The sequence below is a fragment of the Montipora capricornis genome, chromosome 3 (assembly GCF_036669925.1).
Source record: "Montipora capricornis isolate CH-2021 chromosome 3, ASM3666992v2, whole genome shotgun sequence".
Taxonomy (NCBI): Eukaryota; Metazoa; Cnidaria; class Anthozoa; order Scleractinia; family Acroporidae; genus Montipora; species Montipora capricornis.
Window position 1 is genome coordinate 56,859,406 of NC_090885.1, and position 7,500 is coordinate 56,866,905.

The 7,500-nt window shown below is 43.4% G+C and overlaps 2 pseudogenes; one reads left to right on the plus strand and one right to left on the minus strand.

The window, feature by feature from the left end:
• Positions 1-3,949, plus strand: part of LOC138040625 (uncharacterized) — a 4,045-nt pseudogene extending 96 nt beyond the window's left edge.
• A 1,580-nt stretch (positions 3,950-5,529) lies between these two features.
• LOC138040626 (NLR family CARD domain-containing protein 3-like) overlaps positions 5,530-7,500 on the minus strand; it is a 13,724-nt pseudogene continuing 11,753 nt past the window's right edge.

The window sequence follows — 7,500 nt, forward strand, 5'->3', positions numbered from 1 at the left end:
AAGGTCACCCGGCGAAATGGGAAAGCTGCGCTAACCAGGGCTGGGAAATCCCTTCGACACACAATCGAAAGCAAACGTCCAGGTACCGAGGTAAGAGAGTCACTTGCTAAAGTTCAGGAGGCATACGAGAAGCTCACTCAGAAGCATGAAGAATTAACAAAATTAATTGATGATGAAGAATTTGAGAAAGAGGAAATATGGCTCGAAGAGTATCAAGAAATGTGTTTGAGAGTGGAGGTTCAGGCAAAAGAGTACATTGATGAAACAGAAACAGTCAAGAGTATTTCAGTTAGTACGAAAGATGATATTTTAAACGATGTTGTTAAAACTTATCCTGGTAAAGCAAATCCACCACAAAACAACAGTGGAATGTTAGGAATGCAGTCGGGTGGAAACCAAAGTACTACCACTTCCGCCAGTAACACCTCAGTTGTGAATAATCAAGAAAATAATCAAAATACCGCTGGTGATTCGTGTGGCTTTAAATGGAGAAACCAAAGATGCCTAAATTCTCCGGAGACGTTAGAGAGTATGCAATATTTAAGGCTGACTTAAAACACGCGATTGAATCGAAGTACAGCACTCGCGATGCCATCACTTTTCTGCACACGTGTCTCCAAGGCAAACCGCTTGAGTTAATTAAGGGAATAGGTACAGATTACACCGCAGCATGGGAGTATCTGGACTCGATTTATGGCGATCCTAGAGTTGTCTCTGACACCATCATGCAAGATGTAGTAGACGGCGAAGATGCTCAATTTTGCGACTTAGCCCACCTTGTAAAACGATGTTACAACACGTTGAAAGAGATTGGAGTTCCAGGTGACATGGATAACAGTCACATGTTGTCATTAATTGAAAAGAAAATGTGTGCCGATGACAGAAACGTCTGGTCGAGAGATCTAGAAAAGAACGGCGAGCCGGCCACTCTCCACCATCTGATGACGTGGATGACCACTGAAATGAAGGCAAAAGGGAATAGGTACAGATTACACCGCAGCATGGGAATATCTGGACTCGATTTATGGCGATCCTAGAGTTGTCTCTGACACCATCATGCAAGATGTAGTTAAGTTTAAGCCACTCCGAGACGGCGAAGATGCTCGATTTTGCGACTTAGTCCACCTTGTAAAACGATGTTACAACACGTTGAAAGAGATTGGAGTTCCAGGTGACTTGGATAACAGTCACATGTTGTCATTAATTGAAAAGAAAATGTGTGCCGATGACAGAAAAGTCTGGCAGAGAGATCTAGAAAAGAACGGCGAGCCGGCCACTCTCCACCATCTGATGACGTGGATGACCACTGAAATGAAGTCGCGCATGCGAGCCACCGCGTCCCTCAGGAAAAGTAGCACTCATCACGCAGTTAATTACGTAACTAAAGGAAATGAAGAACGAAGCAAAGTATCAACCTTTAAATGTTGGCTGTGTAAAAGTTCAACTCACTGGCCGGACCAGTGCCTAACATTTGTTGCGTTAAGTCTAGATGAGCGTTTAAATGCCGCCAAGGAGAACCACGCCTGTTTTAGCTGCCTTAAAAGAGCGGGTAGAGAACATAGAATGTTCAACTGTAGCAGAAGAACACAATGTACGGAAACGGAGAACGGCAAGCAATGCAAATACTACCATCATCCTCTGCTGCACAAGAATGCAGACGTCAGAGTGTGCATCTCTTCAAGTCTGGATAGTCAAGATGCATTACTACCGATTATCTCAGCAGAAATAGGAAGGCAAGGATTATACAAGCATGGCAATGTACTTCTCGACTCTGGAGCTCAACTAAGTCTGATTCGTATGGAGACAGCAGAGAGTCTTGTACTAGACGGGAAGAACGTTCAAGGTCCAACTGACCTCTCTAGTTAACAGGAGAAGTTTCGTTGTGAAGGCAATAGGGATTACCCGAATAAGCGATGACATTGCCAGAATTTCGAAGGAGGATTCTGCAAAGATGTCACTTCTGACGAAAGAGAAGATTTATCGAGGCTCAGGTCCAGTGGACCTACTTATTGGTATAGACCACGCTCAAATGTACACTGGCGAGACGAGACAATCAGAACATCTGGTGGCCAGGAATTCACCGCTTGGATGGGTGGTATTTGGGGCTACAACAAGCAAAAATCAAGAAACAAGTAGAATATTCCTCGTCAGCTACACCGTTCCTGTTGATCTGTCAGAATTTTGGTCCACAGAATCCATGGGAGTAGCAGTGAAACCCTGTATCTGCTCAGCAGATAAGTTAACCCAGTCAGAACGAGAAGAAACAAGAATGATACAAAACTCCTGCAAGAAAGTGGGAAATCAATGGATGATTCCCTATCCATGGAAAACAGATCCTAAGTTTCTCCCCGATAACCGGTCACAAGCTATGAAAACGTTAGAAGCAACAGAGCGCCGATTAATGAAGAACCAAGCGATCGCTAAAGCATATAACGAGCAGATGCAAGAGATGGAAGTAATGAAGTTTTCTAGAAAGTTAACAGACGCGGAATTGGCAGAGTACACTGGTCCTGTGCATTACATCTCTCATCACGAGGTTTTGAGACCAGATAAAAAGAGCACGCCTATAAGACTTGTCTTCAATTCGTCCTCGGTATATCAAGGCCACCGACTGAACGACTATTGGTTAAAAGGACCGGACCTGTTAAACAGTATTTTTGGGGTCGTTCTGCGCTTTAGAGAAAATCAAGTAGCCATCAGTGGTGACATATCCAAGATGTACCACAGAATTCTGATACCAAAGGAAGACCAGTACGTACATCGATTCCTGTGGAGAAGTATGGAGATAGATCGAAAGCCTGACACCTACGGGAAGACCGTTTTGACGTTTGGTGAGAAACCAGCACCAGCTATGGCACAAATAGCCTTGAGAAAAACAGTAGCAGAAGGAGAAAATCACTGTCCGAGTGCAGCAAAGACACTGAAAGAAAACAGCTACATGGACGACATTCTGGACTCAGTGCAAACTGTGTCAGAAGCTCAGCAGCTGACGACGGAAATTGATGAAGTGTGAGCCAAAGGTGGTTTTAGAATTAAAGAATGGCAATCAAATAGAGATTTAAATCACATTGGCGATAAACAGATTGAAGAAGTGAACGTTCCTAATGGATCAGGTGAAGATAAGGTCTTAGGCATAGTGTGAAACTCTACCGAAGATTCGTTTAAGTTCAAAGCGAAATCTGAAACGATAGACTGCCTGAACTCAAGCGAATGGACTAAGAGAAGTATCCTCAGTCAAATAGCAAGAATCTATGAACCTGTTGGCTTCGCAGCAGCTTTTCTGATACGAGCTAAGATTGGCTTTCAGGAGCTATGGCAGCAAGGATATGAGTGGGACGAAGACCTCCCTTCAACAGTGCAACAGAAGTGGCTCAGTCTTTTCAAGGAAATGAAAGAGCTTAATGAAGTTTCCTTTCCAAGAAGTTTATCCCCACCGGAACCCGCCGATTCCCAACCGACACTTTGTGTCTTTGCAGACGCATCTCAAGACGCATTTGGCACATGTGCTTACATCAGATGGGCAGTAGAGAAGGGTAAATTTGACATCAGATTCATAGCAGCCAAGTCAAGAGTAGCTCCCCTAAAAAAGATCACAATCCCGCGGCTTGAGCTATAAGCAGCTGTATTAGCTTCCAGATTACAAGCCACAATCAAGGAAGACTCTCGTTTCCAGTTCAAAGAAACCGTCATCTTTACCGACAGTGTCATCGTGTTAGCATGGGTTTGTGGACAGATCAGGCGTTACAAACCGTTTGTCTCTCGCAGAATAGGGGAAATTCAAAGTCAAACCGACCCAGCACAGTGGAAGCATATTCCAAGCCGACACAACATAGCAGATGATGTCTCGCATGGTATAGTGGTTACGGAGTTGTCAGGAAGATGGCAATCCGGACCAGGTTTTTACACCTGCCTAAAGAACAGTGGCCCCAGAGCTCTGGGACCACAATGATGATAAGCATCCGCAAGATGATTGAAGGATGGGACATTGCAACACTTCGAGAATATTGTGCCGATAAAGGAATGCAGTGGAAGTTTACAACCCCAGGAGCACCACACCAGAATGGCTGCGCAGAGGCTCTTGTAAAAAGTTGCAAGACCGCTATAAAGAAAGCAGTGGGAAATCACACCTTGACGCCTTTTGAATTGTATACGTGTTGCTAACCTAGTCAATCAACGTCCGATTGGCCGAGTTCCAAATGATCCAGACGATGGAGCTTAATTATGTCCGAACGATATGCTGTTAGGTAGAGCGTCTTCTCAAGTTCCGCAGCCCCCATTCAGTGAGACAAGGAACCCAAGGAAAAGAGTAGAGTTCATCCAGCAGATTGTGGACTCCTTCTGGAGAAGGTGGACAAGAGATGTGTTCCCCTTGTTAGTACCACGGAGGAGGTGGAACGTAGACAGACGTAACGTTTGTGTTGGCGACTTTGTCATGGTACAAGATTTGAATGCATTGAGAGGAAAATGGATTACCGGACGGGTAATAGAAGTGTACCCAGAACCGGACGGAAAAGTCAGGAACGTGAAAGTAAAAACACCAACTGGCGAATATTCAAGACCTATCACGAAGATACCAGCAGTGCAACCAGCCGAAGGCTTTGAGTAAGATGAAGAACGCTTCCTTCATCGGGACGGAGGAAATGTTACAGCGATAGAACTGATTAATTAGTATCGGAAACCCACAAAGCCTTGATTGACATTTTAAGAGAATTCATTTGAGTGACTAAGGCTTAAGTTTCAGATCAGTTAATAGCACGTGTTTGAAAGGACATGAGTAAGTCGCTAACCAGTTTCAGTAGTTTAAGTCAACCAGTTTCAACAGTTTTAAACCATCCAGTTGTTCAGTTTCAAGAGTTCATAGTTTACGGAAACCAGCCACAGAGGTAAGTTTAGTTCAGTCTTTTATTTTGATTCTTTTCTGTTCATTTGCTTAGAGGTTTCGCGTATTCAAATATCTCAGTGATTGTTATGTAATTTTGTTTATTTCAGATCGAATAATTATCATAGTGAATAAAAGTAAGATTGATTATACGATACTCGGTTTCTTCCGTAAACTTTCAAGCCGTCGATACTCCAACTGTCCACTTAGCCTGCCACCCAAACATTCTTGGGGCTTCGTCACGCGTTCCTCCTCCACATACGTTCGTGGAGAGAAACGCGTGACGAAGCCCTGAGAATGTCTGCGTGAGAGGCTAAGGAATTGTAATACACTGAAACAAAACGCCTGATGGGCTCCCTTCCGGCTTTGTCTTAAGGGCTCTGGCCTTCTCCTCAAGAACTGATTCCTATTTCTTATCCTTTCTTCTTACCAAATAAGTTTTTAAACGTTTTGAAAACGGCTTTAAGGTATGCAATGCATACAATTTCACGATCGCAGGGTGTCAGTTCTCTTTCAGTCAGTGCAACAGCAAACTAGTAATCGATTTATTGTGAATCAACTACATACATACATATATATTTTATTTGTTAAAGCAGGTTGGTAGTTGCAGCTAAAGAGCTGATGTGGACCTGCTAAACTTAATAATACAATTAAATCCTACCATAGTTAGTGAAGTTAACCGAAGTTAGCGTTGAATTTCTTTCCACTGCTTTAGCCAGTGCAGCAGCACCCGAGTCACCGATTTCATTGCCAGACAAATTTAACTCTGTCAGCGTTGAATTTCTTTCCATTGCTTTAGCCAGTGCAGCAGCACCCGAGTCACCGATTTTATTGTATGACAAATCTAACTCTGTCAGCGTTGAATTTCTTTCCATTGCTTTAGCCAGTGCACCAGCACCCGAGTCACCGATTTCATTGCCTTTCAAATCTAACTCTGTCAGCGTTGAATTTCTTTCCATTGCTTTAGCCAGTGCACCAGCACCTGAGTCACCGATTTCATTGAAACCCAAATATAACTCTGTCAGCGATGAATTTAATTCCATTGCTTTAGCCACTGCAGCAGCACCGGAGTCACCGATTTCATTGTTCGACAAATCTAACTCTGTCAGCGTTGAATTTCTTTCCATTGCTTTAGCCAGTGCAGCAGCACCCGAGTTACCGATTTCATTGGAAGTCAAATCTAACTCCTCCAGCGTTGAATTTCTTTCCATTGTTTTAGCCAGTGCAGCAGCACCTGAGCCACCGATTTCATTGGCACCCAAATATAACTCTGTCAGCGATGAATTTAATTCCATTGCTTTAGCGAGTGCAGCAGCACCCGAGTCACCAATTTTACCTCTAATAGACAAAACCAAGGATGTCAGCGATGAATTTAATTCCATTCCTTTTGCGAGTGCAGCAGCACCCGAGTCACCAATTTTACCTCTAATAGACAAAACCAAGGATGTCAGCGTTGAATTTAATTCCATTGCTTTAGCGAGTGCAACAGCACCCGAGTCACCAATGTTACTGAAACACAATTTCAAGGATGTCAGCGTTGAATTTACTTCCATTGCTTTTGCTAGTGCCACAGCACCGAAGCTACTGATGTTATTTTCAAACAAATCTAACTCTGTCAGCGTTGAATTTCTTTCCATTCCTTTAGCCAATGCACCAGCACCCGAGTCACCGATGTGATTGCCAGACAAATTCAAGTATGTCAGCGTTGAATTGAATTCCATTGCTTTAGCGAGTGCAACAGCACCCGAGTCACCGATTTTATTGTCAGACAAATCTAACCCTGTCAGCGTTGAATTGAATTCCATTGCTTTAGCCAATGCACCAGCACCCGAGTCACCGATGTGATTGCCAGACAAATTCAAGTATGTCAGCGTTGAATTGAATTCCATTGCTTTAGCGAGTGCACCAGTACCCGAGGAACCGATTTTATTGCCACACAATTCCAAGTATGTCAGCGTTGAATTGATTTCCAATGCTCTAGCCAGTGCGGAAACACCTAAGGGACCGACTACATTAAACAAAGTCCCTCGAGATAAATTACATGTCTGAATTTCAAGAAGCAAACCAAAAGTATGCGCTAATTCTTTGCTAAAGGTACCCTGATCTTTCTCACATTTCTTGATACAATTCAATGAAACAATAGTGATCACGTGCATTCTCGTCTCCTAATCGGTTAATTGCACTTGCTATACTTGCTATAAGTGCCGTAGCCCTCGTCTTGCACCGTTGAGCCAATACACCACAAGTAAATATAAGCACCCGTTGAAACTCTTTAAAATACCTGGTGTCAGAAACTAAGCTATCGGGGCTAATTTCCTCATCTAGAAGCTGGCAACTGAGATAAAACGCAGCAAAGAACTCCTGAAAGCTCTTGTGTAGAAACCCGTAGCACCTACTTGGTCTTCGTTTGCTGCGTCCAGGCTCAACTGACAGAAATCCCAATTCAGGTATTAAGTTACTGGTACAATTTTGAAATGCGCTGTGCTCGAAATACACCTCATCGTTGAGCAAACCATTCAACGCTATAAAACCCAGATCCTTTAATGCGGCATGATAACATTTTATCTCGATTAGGTTTTGGTCCGTTTTTGGGTATTCATTCTTCTGCCTGTACCTTCTCA